Raw genomic sequence first — 19,865 nt, 5'->3', positions numbered from 1 at the left:
GAGGACTTTCCAGGTGGCGCTTGTGGTAAAGAACCTGCCTGACAGGTTGGTCTGGAAGTGGCTTTTCCTCCTTTCTCCTCTGTCCTGGAGTGGAGAGGTTGATAGAGAACTAAGTCAATCAAAATCCTGCCAGGAGACCCACCAGGGCAGCTGCTGACTTCCTCATGGGTTGGGAAGATCCTTGAAGGAGGGCATGGTAACCCACTCCAGTATTCTTGCCTGGAGAATCCCATGGACAGAGAAGCCTGGCGGGGCTATAGTCGATAGGATCGCAGAGTCAGACACAACTGAAGTGACTTAGCCCACTGATGGTCTACCAATGCATAAGTTCCGATATAGCCGGCAAGTGTGTTAGTTTTCAGTTGTATCCGACTCTTTGCGACCCCATGGACTGCAACACGCCAGGCTCCTCCATCCATGGGATTTTCCAGGCAAGAATACTGGAGTGGGTTGCCATTTCCTTCTCCAGGAGATCTTGTGGATCCAGGAATCAAACCTGCGTCTCCTGCACTGCAGGCAGATTCTTTACCCACTGAGGTACCAGGGAAGCCCATAGGCATATTTGCAACCTGTCCTAAATGTAAAAATGAAATTAGCCCATCTTCACCCAAATGAGATTCAACTGAGTTGACGATGGTGCTTTAAAGAGGCCACATTCATTATCCTAACATTTTTTTAAGATCTCATTATTTAAAATTCTTAGACATTACACATTTGAAATAGTACAATCAATCAAGAAATATGAACCGAATCAGCATGGAGCATGAATCAATTATACTATGATCCTATAGTGTCATTTTATTAAAAAAGAAAAAAGAAAAGGTAACTACACACACATACACACATACATGCACACACTGTGTTTGGTTACTTCATGTCCCTAGGGAGGCAGTAAGTACAAATATCGTCAGTGGTTTCCCAGCGGGTACAATGGAGAGGTTAAATAAGGTGTATTTAACGAGAGAGAGGAAAACACACTCCCAAGTCACCTCTATCCCCAATAACCTATTGCTGCCTCCTAAACAAAAAGCCTGACTTGAGCAATTTCTTTCGTGGTGGTCTGTGAACCCTTCACCATGCCAAAGAAAGTGCACTCTACAGGTAGATCTGCTTTCTCATCACCCATAAAACTATCTACTATTTAAGACATCACTGTGAATGAGATCTTTAGGGAAAATGAAAATGCAGAACTCAGAGCTATATTTTCTTATGCAATTTCCCTAGGGTGTGACCAATTATCTCACACAGTTATGAAATTCTCAAATGTCTTGAAACAATTAATTTTCACTTCAAGTTGAAAATAAAACATAGCACCATTTAGCTTTCATAAAATAAAGCTCTTGTGGGGACAGGTGAGATATAACACAAACGTCACAATTCCAAGAGTGGAGAGACCCAAGCCCTAGGGGCCACTATACAACCAGGGAACATCAAAATGGGAATACCTGTGATTCCGTCTGGTCACTAAGTCCTAAGCTATTTACAATTCCTATTAGGTAATCACCTTCTCTAAAATATGTGTTAATGATCAAAGGGAGACTCCAATTTGGAGCAAGAGTCAAAGGAACTGTGCATCCCTTATTTTAAAAGAAAAGAAAATGCCTTAGCCTATAGAAAACAAGACAATGGTTTTCAAAGGCATAAAACAAATTCCAACTAACTACAGGTTAAAAAAAAAATTGCAAGTAGTAGGTAAGCTTTTCTTTGGTGCTTATTAATTCTCCCACCTATAGGTCACGGGGAGGGACCTAGTGAAGGGATTTGTATTTTTAAAATTTAATTATGGGGCTTCCCTGGTAGTGTCATGGTTAAGAATCCGCCTGCCAATACAGGGGACATGGGTTCGATCCCTGGTCTGGGAAGATCCCACATGCCACAGAGCAGCTAAGCCCGTGCGCCACAGTTTCTGAGCCTGAGCTCTGCAACAAGCCACTGCATGGAGAAGCTGGAGCACCGCAATGAAGACTAGCCCCTGCTCACCACAGAGAAAGCCTGCGCACAGCAGTGAAGCCCCATCACAGCCAAAAAGAAATAAATCTTTTAAAAATTTAATTACAAAGAACCCCTAAAATCATACTGTATTGCTTAACCTCCACTACATGCCACAGGGCCTTCCCTGATAGCTCAGTTAGCAAAGAATCCGCCTGCAATGCAGGAGACCCCGGTTTAATTCCTGGGTCCGGAAGATCCCCTGGAGAAGGATAGGCTACCCACTCCAGTATTCTTGGGCTTCCCTGGTGGCTCAGTTGGTAGAGAATCTGCCTGCAATGAGGGAGACCAGGGTTCGATCCCTGGGTTGGGAAGATCCCCTGGAGAAGGAAAAGGCTACCCACTCCAGTATTCTGGCCTGGAGAATTCCATGGGTCCACGGGGTCTCAAAAAGTCAGACATGACTGAGCAACTTTCACTTTCAGTGCCATAAATTACAACACTCTCTAACACTCTAAAACAACTGCTGTGACCAAGTCACCAACCATCTCATCGGCCAAAGCCGGTGAGCAGGACCCAGGAGCTGCCGTGAGCTTTCAGCAATGTTTGACGCAGAGCATTATTCTTTGCTCTTTCTGCTTGACTCCCTGACATTCCTAGGTGGTCTTCACCTTTGAGAGCTGCTCTCCTGCCGCTCCGCTTGAGACGGTGCCCTCTGGGGGGGCCATCCCAGGCCAGCTTCGCTTCCCAAGCCAAGTTATACAGCAGAGGATCTCTCACACTCCTACGCCTCCGATGACCAGCAGATAACTTCCAGATCTCTTTTCTTCAGCCCAGATGTCCCTCCTGAATCCCCAGGCATACACCCTGGTGCCTACTGGAATCCTCATTTGGATAAACCACAGACACCTAAATTTCATGAGGTCCATAAGAGCTTATCGCTTTCCCCTTCACCTCAGCCTCCCCTCTGAGGGTGGGCCCTTCAACCACCCAACTGGTTAGGCCAGAAAGCAGAGAACCTATCCTTTTCCCTTAAATCCTATTAATGGAATCAACCTCCTGACTCTATTCATTCTACCTCTGTCTCTTAAATCCATCTGCTTCCCTCACTACTTCTACCTTAATTCAGGTCACCCTTCATTTCACCTGGACAATTTCAACAGCCATTGAACTCATCTACTGCTTCTGACCATGCCCACTTCCTTCTCCCCTCTTCCTCCAACCTTTTAATCACAGCTTAGAAGTCACCTCCTCCAGGAAGGCTTCCCTTTTGACATTCCTGCAGTATCCTAAGCTTCTGCAGTCACAGCACTTCTCCAACTGTGTTGACCTCATTACCTGGGCAAACAGCTTCAAGAAGGCAAAGGTTGTGTCTTTACTTTTGATCAAAGTATCCATTTTGTTGTTATTCAGTCGCTCAGTCGTGTCCAACTCTTTGTGACCCCATGGACTGCAGCATGCCAGGCTTCCCTGACCTTCAGTGTCTCCTGGAGTATACTCAAACTATGTCCATTGAGTCACTGATACAATCCAACCATCTCAACCTCTATCATCCCCTTCTCCTCCTGCCTTCAATCTTTCCCAGCATCAGGGTCTTTTCCAATGAGTCAGCTCTTTGCATCAGGTGACCAAAGTATTGCAGCTTTAGCTTCAGCATCAGTCCTTCTGATGAATATTCAATATATAGCAGGGTGCCTACTATATATTGGGTTCTCAAAATTGGAATGAATGAATGAATGAATGGTAGGCTCAGGAGCAAAGGAGGTTAGCCAGCATGTTAAGAGGGTAAGAAAAGACAGATAAAGGAAAAGGAAAACAAGTAATAACAAGAAAAAACAAGAAAACAAGTAATAAAGGAATCTGTAGATCATGCTTCCTCTTTATTCTGTAAAGAATACAGTTCCAGGCCTCTACCAGGTATTCAGAAACTGCTAAAAGGCTGATATAAAGAGTGGACTGTTTTGGGGCCATGGGTGACTTTGCCAGAAGTATTCTTTGAGTTACAGGTGTCACTTTTTAAAATGACCAATGTTATTTCTTATTCAGCTATTTATATGTAATTAATACAAAACAAACTTGATAATCTCTTTCCAATTTGATCCTTCCTCTCAACTTCAACAGAAAACATTACAGTTAACCCCATCAATAACAAACTATGGAAAATTCTTAAAGAGATGGGAATATCAGATCATCTTACCTGTCACTTGAGAAACCTGTATGCAGGTCAAGAAACAACAGTTAGAACCAGACATGAAACAATGGAATGGTTCCAAATTGGGAAAGGAGTATGTCAAGGCTGTATGTTGTCACCCTGCTTGTTTAACTTACATGCAGAGTACATCATGCTAACTGCTGGGCTGGACAAATCTCAAGCTGGAATCAAGACTGCTGGGAGAAATATCAAAAACCTCAGATATGCAGATGACACCACCCTTATAGCAGAAAGTGAAGAGGAACTAAAGAGCCTCTTGATGAAAGTGAAAGAGGAGAGTGAAAAAGTTGGCTTAAAACTCAAAAGAAAAAAAAGAAGTTCATGGCGTCCGTTCCCATCACTTGATGGCAAATAGATGGGGAAACAATGGAAACAGTAACAGACTTTATTTTCTTGGGCTCCAAAATCACTGCAGATGGTAGCTGCACCCATGAAATTAAAAGATACTTGCTCCTTGGAAGAAAAGCTATCACCAACCTAGACAGCATATTAAAAAGCAGAAACATTACTTTGCTGACAAAGGTCCATCTAGTCAAAGCGATGGTTTTTCCAGAAGTCATGTACAGATGTGAGAGCTGGACCATAAAGAAGGCTGAGCACTGAAGAACTGATACTTTCAAACTGTGGTGCTGGAGAAGACTCTTGAGAGACCCTTGGACAGCAAGGAGATCAAACCAGTCAATCCTAAAGGAAATCAACTCTGAATATTCATTGGAAGGACTGATGCTGAAGCTGAAACTCCAATACTTTGGCCACCTGATGGGAAGAGCTGACTCAATGGAAAAGCTCTGATGCTGGGAAAGATTGAAGGCAGGAGAAGGGGACAACAGAGGATGAGATGATTGGATGGCATCACCAATTCAATGGACGTAAGTTTGAGCACACTCTGGGAGACAGTAAAGGACTGGGAAGCCTGGCATGCTGCAGTCCATGGGGCTGCTAAGAGTTGAACATGACTGAGTGACTGAACAACAACTAACTCCATCAATACAATCCCCAGGAGCACTGCTGACAGCAGGGAATTCTTTTACATTTTTGAACTGAAGGAAAACAAAAAAGAAGGCAATAAAGATGCTGTGGTATAAACTGCTATGAAAAATCGATTCCTAGGGATGCCTCAATTTTCTGACACTATACCTGCAGAATCAAAGGAGGATCTGTTGCCTTGCTTTCTCAACTCTTGCTCTTAAAACCAAAAAGGAGGTGAAATTGGCTCTTTTGCCTTTCCGAATCTGTAGGTAGCAAATGCCTTGTTTCCTTGTTCCAAGAAAAGTTAAGTTCCCAGGACAGCTATAGTGAGAAGTCCTGCAAACACATAAATGAAAAATACGTGTGTGTGTATGTATAAAATCTTGAAGCACATCTATAATCGTATACTTAATAAACATTTCAATATGAAAAGATGCACATAAACATATGGGGAAAAACGCTAAAAGTGTAGAAACGTATAAATATCTTTTGGTTTCCTAGATGGACTCTATGAAGAAAAGGTAAGTTCTCCATGTCACACAAAATTGGAATTTTGTGGTCTCTGAGTAGTAGAAGCTGGTCTTTTCTAGATCTCTGTTCCCGTATAAGAAAAATGTCTTCTGAAACTTAATCCAGGATTTGAATTTTTAAATTCCATAAAATAATCATAGGGATTCAAACTGGTTTTTAAAAGACACCACAATTGAGTGGAAACATTTCATCAAAAATGATTAATGACTCATTTTGGAAAATATCTGAAATAGAGTCAGAATACATTTGGCTGTTCATAAGTAGGAGGACACAAAGGAGATTAAAAATTTTGTTTCACTTAGGAAGAGACAGACCAGAAACTGGGCAAATCTTTAAATATGAGTATTACATGAATAACTAGGCAGTGCCAGTAAATATTTAGGGAGAGAGGGTTTAAAACACAGAGAAAGGAGAAAGACAAAAATGTTGGGGTAGGGAAGTAAATAAACGACAAAGAGAACATGGTTTAACTGCTGCTTCTTACAACAGGGGTCCCCAACCTCTGGGATCTAATGCCTGATGATCTGAGGTGTAGCTGATGTAGTAAGAAATACAACAGAAATAAAATGCACGTGAATCATCTCGAAACCATGATCCCCATCCGTGGAAAACTTGTCTTCCACGAAATGGGTTCCTGGTGCCAAAAAGGTTGGGGACCGCTGTCTTACAAGACGGTTCTAAAAATCAGATGAGGTCCTAGAATTGGCAGAATAAACAAATCAAATGCTAGATAAAGTCTACTTTTCCAATAGAATGTGAGGGTCTTGTGGGCAGAAACTTAATGACTTATTACTCTTTGGATCCCTGGCACCTAGCACAGTCCCTGGCATGTGGTAAATATTTAATCTCTGCAGAACAAATGAATAAATAAGAAAAGGCCCATAAAAGAAAGCTAAAGAAAATCTAAGACAGAAAGGAGGAACACTAAGATGGCCGCCAAGAGTATCAGTCAGTGGCGCCCACAACTGGTGGTTCCAAAGAACGACTCTAGTTTCTCTTGGCTTCACAGTAGATCACAGCTATGTGAGTCAAAGGAAAATTAAATCCGGGCTTTGCTAATAAGAAGACTGCTTGATTTCTTTTTTCTCTCAAGTTGAAAAGCAAAGGCCAATCTACCCTGATGTTCTCACATTCCACCCACCCCTTCTCAATGCCCAAGGAACCTGTCCTACACATCAATACACACCAGGCCAAGTGGGGAGAAAGTGGGGATGCTGAAGCTGAAACTCCAATACTTTGGAGTTTTGAAGAACTGACTCATTGGAAAAGACCCTGATGATGGGAAAGACTGAAGGCCAGGAGGAGAAGGCGATGACAGAGGATGAGACGGTTGGATGGCATCACCAACTCAATGAACATGAGTTTGAGCAAGCTCCAGGAGTTGGTGATGGACACGGAAGCCCAGCGTGCTGCAGTCCATGGGGACACAAAGAGTCAGATACATCTGGGCAACTGAACTGAACTGAGTCAGGGGAGTGGGGAGCAGCTCTCTCTCCATCCTGTGGGCCAAGCTCCACAGGCTACTGTGGTTGGTAGCCTACCTACCTGGTTGATCCCAATAACCTGGGGCCACTCTCTTACTCAAATGAAAAATGGGATTAATAATATCTGTCAGGACTTCTGCAGAGATTTGCATGTTTTACAAAGAGCAAAGGGTTTGAAGGAAATCTTAGAAATGATAGCATGCTAACTAAACAAATCTGTGATGATACAAGTTGAAATACAGATGGTGCCCCCCAGATCCATCATGGTCCAAGAAAGATACGGATATATACACACACGTGTCTACATATATGTATATATACACACACACACACATATATATACCCATATGTATTTCTTATGTATGTCATTTCTATAGACGTATACACACATACACACACACTTCCAGGTGGTGAAGAATCCACCTGCCAATGCAGCAGACTTAAGAGACCTGGGTTTGATCCCTGGGTTGGGACGAGCCTCTGGAGCAGGAAATGGCAACCCACTCCAGTATTCTTGCGTGGGAAATCACATGGACAGAGGAGCCTGGTAGTCTACAGTCCGTGGGGTCACAAAGAGCCGGACACAACTGAGCACCAGAGCACATGTGCACACACACACACACTGTGCACAGATGTCAGTGGGCCACCTCCCCCAGGTTGTAAGGACATACTTGTTCTTAAGATTAAGAACTGAGCCTCAGAATATGGTTCCTGCTGTTTAGTATACTTGAAAGAGGAAAATTAAGATATCTGAGACAGAAATGGGGAAAAAAGTGTTAGGAGTCCAGGAACCCAAGCCACCAATCTATGAAAGGGTGTGCTGCACAGCTTCTCCGGTCACCTCCAGACACCACCCCTGACACCACTCAGGGCACCAGGTCCCCTGCTGTATGCACCACTGGGAGGTGACTCGGGGCTCAAGAAGAAAGAGTTGCTTCTTGTGAGCATCTTGAGGAAATCAAGAGTACTTGAAAACAGTTCCAGTCACGGGATCCTTGCTGAATAAAAATAATACCAAGCAGCCAATGACGGAGGGGTTCCCAGGTGGTTCAGTGGCAAAGAACTTGCCTGCCAGTGCAGGAGAAGTGGGTTCCATCTCTGATCTGGGAAGGCCCCGTGCAGGAGGAAATGGTAACCCACTGCAGTACTCTTGCCTGGAGAATCCCATGGGCAGAGGAGCCTGGTGGACTACAGTCCATGGGGTCACAAAAGAGCTAGACACAACTTAGCAACTGAACAACAACAAGCCAATGATGAGGAATTTTCAAAGCAAAAAGTTAGCTACTACTTTTAAATTCCTTCGATTTCTATTTTCATGTCTGACATGATGGGGATGTGCCAGAAGGGCAGTGACATCCACAAGAGGCAAATTAATTCATCCTGGACGTTATCATTTAGTAAGACAGTCAAGAAAGAGAGTCCCCAGCAAAGCCACACCTTGGTAAGTTCAGGATGCAGGGTAAAGATGTCTGCGGGCCAGGAGAGGAAATAGAGACGTATCCAAAAACCAGTCCCTCCCCTAAAAGCTGGTCTCTTTTAAGACCCCACAAAAACAGCCTTTTAATTAATAAAAATAGCAAAGCCAGAAAGACCCTAAGAGAGAAATTATCTGTAGCAGAGACACTGCTTTCTCTTAAATGGAGAATTTTAAGTTTAGGTTCTTAACAGAAACTCCTCTTTTCTTGAAACTCAAGAAAAAAAAATCACCTGTTGAAAATGATACATGTAATTGCAACACATGCTGAGTAGACAACAGCCTCATAAGTGCTGTTGGCAAAGAGCTATTTGAAGCTTGACTATGGGGGTGTGTGCATTTTATATTTTGTTTGTTTTACGATTAATACAATGCAGTGGTGTAGTTAAAAGCTAACTTTTTTTAAAGTTGAAGCTTTAAGCAGTCCCAAAGTAAGATGCAGAAGAGATACTGACATTTACCATCAATATTTACTCCATTTCAAATATGATAAAAGGTCTAGAATCATAATTTTTTAAAGACTTTTTGGGGGGAGGTAGACCATTTTTAAAGTCTTTCTTGAATTTGTTACAATATTGCTTCTGCTTTACCTTTTGGTTTTGAGCCCCAAGCATGTAGGGTCTTAGCTCCCTGACCAGGGATGGAACCTGCAGCCCCTGCACTGGAAAGCAAAGTCTTTACCACTGGCCCACTGAAGTCCTATAACCTCGTAATTGTTAACTATAAAAAATGGGTAGCATCGGACAGTTCATAAAGCTATCTGCTAGTAGCTCAGTTGGTAAAGAATCTGCCTGCAATGCAGGAGACCTGGCTTCAACCCCTGGGTCAGGAAAATCCCCTGGAGAAGGAAATGGCAACCCACTCCAGTACTCTTGCCTGGAGAATTCCACAGACAGAGGAGCCTGGCAGGCTCTATAGCCCATGGGATTACACAGAGTCGGACATACTGTGGAACGAACTTTCACTTTTCACACATTTAGAAACACTGAAAATTTTGACAGTCTAGCCTGTCATCAAGAATGACCTGCCCTTAGTCACTACCTGGAAGAAAATACTAATAAAGACTTTAGTTGTTGGTATTTCGACAATTAACAATAGGCTGGTGCTTACTCACCTTTAGCCAGTGAATTAGCCTGTAATTGTCAGGCCGTCACCTTCTCTCTTGCTTCATGAGCTTATTAAGCAGCAAAAAGAAGGGTTCAGAACTGTCTTGAGGACATTATAATAACAAGAATGCCTATTTAAAAAATCCAAGATATGTTGATATGGACAATACACCAAAGCACAACATTGGGATTGCTCGTGAAACTTGGCAAAGGTTTCTGAGACATCATCCTAAAATGTCAGCTTTCTCTAAAACTTTCTGCTTATCTTCTCACTTTGTTCCCCGCTGCCCAAAGCTTCAGCCTATCTGTTGCCACCACTACCACCTGGCTTTCCTCCTTCCTTTTACTCTGATGCCAGCTTCCTAAGTCCCTGGCAGCAGGTTCAATGGCAACAGGGCAGATTAGCGGGCATCAGGTGTCACTCACAAGACTCAGGTCTTGTAGTTGTCTAAAAGATTTTAAAGGTGCAGCTGAGCATTAAAGCTACTTTCTCTCAGTGTGGAGGGGAAAGTCCTTTGGGTTTTACATGTAATCCATTCATGTTTCCAATCTCCTGGATCCAATGCCTGATGATCTGAGGTGGAGCTGATGTAATAATAGAAACAAAGTACACAGTAAGTATCAGTCAGTCAAGTCAATCCTGTCCGACTCTGCGACCCCGTGGACTGCAGCACACCAGGCTTCCCTGTCCATCACCAACTCCAGGAGTTTGCGCAAACTCATGTCCATCGAGTCAGTGATGCCATCCATCCAAGCATCTCATCCTCTATCATCCCCTTCTCCTCCTGCCTTCAATCTTTCCCAGCATCAGGGTCTTTTCCAATGAGTCAGTTCTTCATATCAGGTGGCCAAAGTACTGGAGTTTCAGCTTTAGCATCAGTCTTCCAATGAATATTCAGGACTGATTTCCTTTAGGATGGACTGGTTGGATCTCCTTGCAGTCCAAGGGACTCTCAAGAGTGTTCTCCAGCATCACAGTTCAAAAGCATCAATTCTTTGGCACTCAGCTTTCTTTATGGTCTAACTCTCATATCCATACATGACCACTGGAAAAACCATAGCTTTGACTAGACAGACCTTTGTCAGCAAAGTAATGTCTTTGCATTTTAATATGCTGTCTAAGTTGGTCATAGTTTTCTTCCAAGGAGTGTCTTTTAATTTCATGGCTGCAAACACCATCTGCAGTGATTTTGGAGCCTAAGAAAATAAAAGCTCTCACTGTTTCCATTGTTTCCCCAGCTATTTGCAATGAAGTGAAGTGACAGGATCAGATGCCATGATCTTAGTTTTTTGAATGCAGAGTTTTAAGCCAACTTTTTCACTCTCCTCTTTCACCTTCATTAAGAGGCTCTTCAGTTCCTTTTAGCTTTCTGCCATAAGGGTGGTGTCATCTGCGTATCTGAAGTTACTGATATTTCTCCTGGCAATCTTGATTCCCACGTGTGCTTCAGTCTGGCATTTGGCATGATGTACTCTGCATACAAGTTAATAAGCAGGGTGACAGTATACAGCCTTGACATACTCCTTTCTTAATTTGGAACCAGTCTGTTGTTCTATGTCCGGTTCTAATTGTTGCTTCTTGACCTGCATACAGATTTCTTAGGAGGCAAGTAAGGTGGTCTGGTATTCCCATCTCTTTCAGAATTTTCCACAATTTGTTGTGATCCACATAGTCAAAGGCTTTAGCATAGTCAATGAAGCAGAAGCAGATGCTTTTCTGGAACTCTCTTGCTTTTTCCATGCACAATAAGTGTAAAGCGCTTGAACCGTCTTGAAACCATTCCTACCTGCCCGCTACCTCCAGTCTGTGGAAAAATTGTCTTCCATGAAACTGGTCCCTGGTGCCAAAAAGGTTGGGGACCGCTGCTCTAGAGTCTATAGTTTTTTCAGTGGTGTAAACATAAAAAAAAAATTACTCACCTCAAAAGCCTATTAAGCCAAGATGCAATTTCCTGTCTCCTATTGCGGTTTTTCTATTTGTTTGACATTTAAGTCAGACCATTCCAGGGTACAAGGCAGAAGTTCCTGCCTCCTGCTACCAGTTTTCCAGGGATGTAAATTCTATGGGGAAGAGGAGGCGGCAGGCAAGGGGCACCATCACAGAATGACCAGGAAAGTCCCTCCAGTGTGCAGGTAATGTACACACAGTGGTTACTGTGTATTCAACGAATGGCCTTCCAAAGCCACCCCCACATGACACCATTTTTCTTTAGAGCAAAAGCTGAACCTGCCATGGCTACCTACTGTTAACACTATGAAGATTCCACGGTTGCAATCAGTTCAGTTCAGTTCAGTCACTCAGTCGTGTCCGACTCTTCGCAACCCCATGAATCGCAGCACGCCAGGCCTCCCTGTCCATCACCAACTCCCGAAGTTCACTCAGACTCACGTCCACTGAGTCAGTGATGCCATCCAGCCATCTCATCCTCTGTCGTCCCCTTCTCCTGCCCCCAGTCCCTCCCGGCATCAGAGTCTTTTCCAATGAATCAGCTCTTCGCATGAGATGGCCAAAGTACTGGAGTTTCAGCTTCAGCATCATTCCCTCCAAAGAGATCCCAGGGCAATACTTGGCCACAAAAACATGACAGTGTTAGAAAAGGACCACAGGATTCTGGGAAATATTTAAAAAGTAGTCGTTGCTGTTCTTCTAAACGTGATGTCCCTGCCAAGCACACCTGGTGTCAGAGTGTGGATACCCATTGCCTAATCTTGGACCAGACACAGACTAGGTCTGAGACAGGCTCATTGTGGGCTGAAGTCAACAACGATTATGCACTGAACATTAGACAGTCATTAGCCCCTGAGGTCCTAAGCTTTCCAATAGGAAAAATCAGGAGATCATATTAATGATCCATAATATCCTTTCTAACTCAAAAATACTTATAAATGCTTTCTGTGCTTTGGCTGGATAAAGTGACTCAGCCTAAGGCTGACTGGCATCTGACAGGTGATGATGAACTGACCCACTTCATGTAAACCGATCCACTTCATGTAAAGACTATACCAACAGCACAGGAAATAAAGTCATTGTACTGACATCAAAACAATGAGTGGAGCAAGGTCATCCCACTGAACGGCCAGTCTTAAAAGTGTAGCTCACCAAACCTACAGTGGGTGCCTGGTTTCTATCAGGGATTTGCTGAGAGTTAGATTTTACATTTTTTCCCCCCTTGGCCATTCTGCACAGTATGTGGGATCCTAGCTCCCCAACCAGGAACTGAACGCATGCCCCCTGAGGCACAGCTCCCTAATCACTGGACTGCCAGAGAAGCCCCAAGAGCTGGATTTAAAAAAAAAAAAGAAAAAGCCAATAGCTTCCTTCAACAAATCAGAGAAGCCAAGCGCTGTATCTCCCTCCCTCCCTTTGGCAGCCTCTGCAGTTGCATCATGCCCGCACATTGCACCCATCACATCCTGTCTGGTCCCCTAAGTGTCTGTGTTCAGGCCACCTCCACTCTAGACTGTTTCTTCCTTGAAGAGTGAATCCTTATCTAGATAGTTGTGGCACTGCTCAAAAACTAGACACTTCTCAGGCTCTTTTCAATAAAACTCTGATGTAGTTTAATGTCACTGAACCTGCTTTAATTCCCCCCAATTCCTTTTTCCAATCACTTCCAATCCCTCCACACTCTCACTACTGGCCATCTTCCTATGTTACCCGATTCTCCTGTCCTTCCCCATGAAAATGTCCTGGCATTTTCCACTGTTTTCCCCTTCCTGTCATCTCTCCAGGGCTTCCCAGTGTGGACACTCAGGCCTCATGGGCAGCTAACTAACCCCCTGCTTGTTCCAATAACCACCTGTAGCCCTGGATCTCCTACACCCCACATTCTGCTCCCGCCCAACAGAATCAGCTGCTCTGGTATTTTGCTAATTAAACTCAAAAATCCTCTGCACTTGATGAATCAGCCCACAAAGTTTCACTCTGAGCTACGCTAAACGTTATTTAAATGTCTAGCCTTTAAATAGGACACCAACGCTTCTTTCTACCACTCAACAAACACCAATTACTTGTTAATGTTCATCTTCTAACTTAAAAACCTACAGTGTATCCACAGACAAGCGAATTTAATGAAAACTTCTATTTAATAAATGGCATACCCTTATGTAAACTTGTGTTTTCCACCTGGACGTTTAGGAAGACTTCAACAGAACTTAAAATTTAAGAATGAAAGAAACTGAAATGATCAGAAACCACTCTGATGTCACCCAAACTGAGCCTGTGCCTGTACCTGCTAAGTCAATTCAATCATGTCCAAGTCTCGGCAACCCCATGGACTGGACTGTAGCCCACCATGTTCCTCTGGCCATGGGATTCTCCAGGCAAGAATACTGGAGTGAGTTGCTGTGCCCTCCTTCAGGGATTCTTCCCAACCCAGGGATCGAACCCTCGTCTCTTATGTCTCCTGCATACCACTAGCACCACCCGAGAAGCAGTGAGCCTAAGGAGACATATAATGAAAACAGAAATAGTAGCAAATGATTGCCTTGAAATGATCAGTTTTAGGCAGTGTTAACGGCAGGCTGAAAATAGAAACCAGATAATGTAATCTTGTCTACTTCACAGCTGCCAAAGGACTGGCCTGTTGAGGCTGTTTCCCATTTTGGTGGCTGCAGTAGAGAGGTCTGAATTAGGGGTAACACTCTGGTCACTGCTGTGGTGACCCTCCTCGTTAAGTACCCCTCCCCCCAACACAAGAGTGATCAGAGCCACTCACAGGGGGCAGGGCCATCTCAGTGCAGGAGGAAGCACAAGTCTCAGCCCCGTGTCACCTCTTTCCTTTTTAAACATTTCTTTTCTTTCACCTCTTTATTATCAGGTTCCCTCTGTCTTCCTTCTTCCTGCTCTGACTTTGTTCTTTAGGGGGAGCCCACACTGCATGGTATAGGGGACTCTAGTTCCCTGACCAGGGATGGAACCCATAACCCTTGCACTGGAATCACACAGAGTCTTAACCACTGGCCCACCAGGGAAATCCCTGCTCCCATTTTATTCTATTTTCAACTGCTGGCCTTTTCTCTCCATCTTATTTTCTTCTCTCTTGAACTCTAAGGTGGATGAAAAGTCATCACTTAAATGTATTCAATTAAATAACTAGTCCCAGAGTTCAGGATGGTGCCATGGTAGAAAAAGGACAGGCGCTCTGGTTCCCACCTTCTAGAGAAAGGGATAAAGCAAGTATCAATAAAACAGACCAAAAAGCACATATTCGTGCATGCACGCTAAGTCGCTTCAGTTGTGTCTGACTCTCTGCGATCCCCTGGACTGTAATCCGCCAGGCTCCTCAGTCCATGGGATTTCCCAGGCAAGAATGCTGGCGTGGGTTGCTATTTCCTTCTCCAGAGAAATCTTCATGACCCAGGAATCAAATCCATGTCTCTTATGTCTCCTGCATTGGCAGGTGGATTCTTTACCACCAGCACCACCCAGGAAGCCCCTAAAGCATAAGGCATCATCTTGTCCTCAAACACAGGAGACAGGAAGCCCACGGGCATCCAGAGGAGAGAGCTCACATCTCCATGGGGACCAGGTGATGAAGGAGGGGCCATCCAAAGTGAAGACTATGCTTCCAACACAGAGCACGACTCAAGGGCACAGGTGTGTACGTTCACAACGCCTCAGACCATTGAGAAACTATGTTACACCTACACAAATTGAAGGAAGGGATTAACAACACGCACATCTATCATCAGGATAAATCAGCTCAGTTCAGGTTGCAAGAGCTCTCACATTTACGGTCCCCAGCTCTGTTTGAGCTCTCTCACTATCAAAGACATTATCAAGCACCCTAGCTGACACCTGTGCACGTCTCAACTGATTCACAACCCACTGGAGGGGGCAAAAATGAAACTCTCAAACCCCAATATTTATTATGGAAAATGATGGAGAATTTTTCATTGGTGGAGAAAAATTCAGGTAACACAATGGCAACAGTTGGTATTATATTTATAAAAAAGAACAAATTGACACACAGAGCTCTCCAGACACCGGAAACCCCCTGGCCTTATCTCCCACCCCTCTGCAAAGGGCCAAGGATATGACTGCAGCCAGAGAGAAATCCCTGTCCTCTGGACCCCTCTTCACTCTCTCACCCAAGGAGCCTGCCAGGTGGTCCTACCCTCCAGGCTAGAATGTAACTAAAATAAACTGTTATCTAGTCCACGGCTTGGCTTCCCTTGTGGCTCAGCTGTAAAAAATCTGCCTGCAATGCAGGAGACCTGGGTTCGATCCCTGGGTTGGGAAGATTCCCTAGAGAAGGAAAGAGGCTACCTGCTCAAGTATTCTGACCTGGAGAATTCCATGGACTGTATAGTCCATGGGGTCGCCAAGAGTCAGACATGACTGAGCAACTTTCACGACAGTCCACAGTACTATGATCTAGACAATGTGTTTACAGAAAGAAGAAGTCTGCCAGGATTTTATTAAACAAGGGGAAAACGACAAAATAGTTGACTACATGAACACCAAATAGGTAAAGAGGTACTACAGCCAGCCCATCCGGGTACAGACAAATGATGCAGCTGGGCCTATCTGGTCAGCCTGGCTCAATCACCATGACCATGATGTCCACCAGCAGACTCAATCTATTTCTGATTCAATTCTGAATTTGCAGAGAAAGTCTCCTATGTGGGAGATAAAGAGAATGACTACCCAATATCAGTATTTCTGTTCTGCTTACCAGTTATATTCCGTGTGTGATCAGTCGCTCAGTCGTGTCTGACTCTGTGACCCCTTGGACTATAGCCTGCCAGACTCCTCTGTCCAAGGAATTCTCCAGGCAAGAATACTGGAGTGGATAGCCATTCCCTTTTCCAGGGGATCTTCTCAACCTGTGCTTCCCATATTGCAGGCAGATTCTTTACTGTCTGAGCCACCAGGAAAGCCCCTATACTACTATAGGTATCTAATATTTTAACATAATGGCAATTTGTGTGTGAATCTATATTCTAGCTATGTTTGAGTTCTCTGTAGTCAAGGAACAAGTTTTACTCATCTCTGTAAGCCCAGCACCTAGGTCAGAGCCCAACACACGATAATCAAAATTATACTCCCTATAGTCTTAGCATTTTCCCTATTTTTTCATTTCATTCCTTTAACAAAACCATGACGCAGGTCCATTATCATTTCCATTCAACAGATGAAAAGTCTTAAAAGGCAGTGAGGACAGATGGCCAAGAGGCACATGATTCAACATTGCTAATTATTAGAGAAATACTAGAATACAAAACCACAATAAGATATCACCTTGCACCAGTCAGAATGGCCATCATCAAAAAATCTACAAACAATAAATGCTGGAGAGGGTGTGGAGGAAAGGGAACACCTCTATACAGTTGGTGGGAATATAAATTGGTACAGACATAATAGAGAAGAATATGGAGGTTCCTTTAAAAACTAAAAGTGGAGCTACTGTACGAGCCCACAATCCCACTCCTGGGCATATATCCAGAGAAAAAAATGGTTCATAAAAGGATACATGCACCCCAATTTCATCGCAGTGCTGTTTACAATAGCCAAGATACGGAAGCAGCCTAAACGTACATCGACAAATGAATGGATAAAGATGTGGGATGTATATACAATGGACTATTACTCAGCCATTAAAAAGAATGAAATAATGCCATTTGCAGCAACATGGATGTACCTAGGGATTATCACACTAAATGAAGTCAGCAAAAAAGGCAAATATCATATGGTATCACTTATATGCAGAATCTTTTGTAAAAAAAATGATACAAATGAACTTTTTTACAAAATAGAGATAGACTCCAGACTTAGAGAATGAACTTATGGTTACCAGGAGGTGGGATGGAGAGGGTGGAGGATAGACTGGGAGTTTGGGATTAACATGTACACACTGCTATATTTAAAATAGATAACCAAGAAGGACAAGGACCTACTGTATAGCACAAGGAACTCTACTCAGTATTCTGTAATAACCTAAATGGGAAAGGAATTTGCAAAATAATAGATCCATGAATAACTGAGTCAGTTTGTTGTATACCTGAAATTAACAACAACATTGTTAATCAACTATGCTCCAATATAAACACTGAGTTCAGTTGGTAAAGAATCCACCTGCAATACAGGAGACCTGGGTTTGATCTCTGGGTTGGGAAGATCCCCTGGAGGAGGGAAAGGCTACCCACTCCAGTATTCTGGCCTGGAGAATTCCGTGGACTGTATAGTCCGTGGGGTCTCAAAGAGTCGGACGTGACTGAGCGACTTTCACGTTTTCACTTTCACCTATAAAAACTGAAAAAAACAGGGAGTTAACACCAGCTCTGACTCCCTGTCTTTGTACTGGGTCACATCCATAAATGATTGAGAGGAAGGAAGACGGTGGGGCGGGAAGGTGAGAGGCCTGGAGTTTGCTGGAAGCTTCAGCTCTGTCTTCATCTGTAGGTAATCTATCTCCTCCCTCCCACCAGGCTCACTGCCCCAGGGAACAAGAGTCCATAACTTTTCAATATGATCATGGGCATTTCAACACGAAGCCAGCTCTTGTAGATTCCACACATGAGTGAGATCATACAGTTTTTGTCTGTATCTGACTGACTCATCCCACTTCGCATAATGCCCTCAGGGTTCATCCACTCCTGACAAATGGCAAGACTTCCTTTTGCTTGGTGGAGGGGGGTCGGGGGAGGGGCTGAACAGGAGGATGCGGATGCAGATATTTCTTTGACAGTGATCTCATTTCCTTTGTAAATATACCGAGAAGTGGGATTGGTCAATTATACAGTAATTCTATTTTTAGTTTTCTGAGGACTCTCCACACTGTTTTCCATAGTGGCTGTACCAGTAAGTCTTCCATCTCCAATGATGCTTCCAACATACCTCTTGCTGCTGCCTACATTCTCCAGGTCCAAGCAACTACAAATCCATATGTCTTGAGGGTCACCACCCTTCCTGCAGCCCAGAGTAAGAGAATGAGAAACAGAAGGCGAAGCAATACTGTGACCCTGTGGGGAATGGATAAGCACAGCTTCTTGGAAGCAAGTTTACCGGGCAAGTTATTCCCTGGTTGTTCACTGGATCTGAATCTGGAGGGTCAATAAGGTCAGCCTGAAACATCATCATTTTTAAGTACAGCCCTGATGAAATCTTTGAAGAAGTAGCACAAATTAGAATATTCTATCAAAGTACACCTTGAACAATGTAAAGGAGTTTAAACTCTGAGTAGGGGACTTAAGAAAGCCATAAGAGAGAGCAAGCATCTACTTCCAAAAGTAAATAAACTAATCAGGAAGTCAGGAGAAAAACCATAGTGCCTTGAGTAATTCCCGATTAACTTACTTTCCAGGTAATCAAACAAGCTCCACACTCCAACAAATGGAAAGCAGAGCATAAGCCATTCAGTTTTAAGCAAACTTGCAGCCTGTAAATATGGTTATAAAACTATTTACCAAGTTGGTTAGAAATATTTATTTCAAACTTAAACATCTTCAGGATAAAAATAACTTCCTATGTTTATTCCGCTAAGACATCTTTGAACATCACAACTTGCTCATTCAGATGTGAATATAAAGTCCTTCCCAGGACATAAGAGAGGATTCTCAAGATTCCTGGAATATTTAAACACCAACCAATGGCAACTCTGGGCTTTCCTGGTAGCTCAGATGGTAAAGAATCTGTCTACAATGTAGGAGACCTGGCTTCGATCCCTGGATCAGGAAGATCCCTTGGAGAAGGGAGTGGCAACCCACTCCAGTATTCTTGCCTGGAGAATCCCATGGACAGAGGAGCCTGGTGGGCTACAGTCCATGGGGTCGTAAAGAGTCAGACACAATTGAGTGATTAAGCGCAATAACGGAAATCTGTGTGCAATAACCGTAATCCAGGGATCTAGTCTTTTCACTACGGTCATGTTTTACTAATTCTGAAGACACGAGCAAAACAGTAAACACATCATATAGGAAATAGCATGGACTTTGGAGTCTGACAGCCAGTTATGCCATGAGTTACCTAGGGTGTCCTTGGACTACTGCTGTAATCTCGAGGAACCAAGCCCTTCCTGTCTGTAAAATGAGGAAGTGGGAAAGATAACTGTTAGGATAATTGTGAAATTTCCAAAACAAAATATATGGATACATCTAGTACAAGCATCTAAAGGGCTCTCCCACAACTTATGGGGAGTGTTCTCCAGGGCAAATTT

General features: G+C 43.6%; 1 protein-coding gene across 6 annotated transcripts in view; it reads right to left on the bottom strand.

The window, feature by feature from the left end:
* The window catches only part of MBOAT1 (membrane bound O-acyltransferase domain containing 1), a 110,819-nt gene that overhangs the window by 68,262 nt on the left and 22,692 nt on the right, over positions 1–19,865 (bottom strand). The window contains exon 1 of one of the 6 annotated variants that reach the window (XM_059880423.1): positions 5,279–5,462. The exons of the other annotated variants lie outside the window; for them this stretch is intronic. The gene's annotated coding sequence lies outside the window, so the exon portion shown is untranslated. Of the gene's footprint in view, positions 1–5,278; positions 5,463–19,865 lie in introns of those variants that run through there. 6 annotated transcript variants of the gene reach the window in all.

The sequence above is a fragment of the Bos taurus genome, chromosome 23 (assembly GCF_002263795.3).
Source record: "Bos taurus isolate L1 Dominette 01449 registration number 42190680 breed Hereford chromosome 23, ARS-UCD2.0, whole genome shotgun sequence".
NCBI classification, from domain to species: Eukaryota; Metazoa; Chordata; class Mammalia; order Artiodactyla; family Bovidae; genus Bos; species Bos taurus.
Note: the sequence above shows the minus strand (reverse complement) of the source record. Positions and strands in the feature narration are given on the sequence as shown.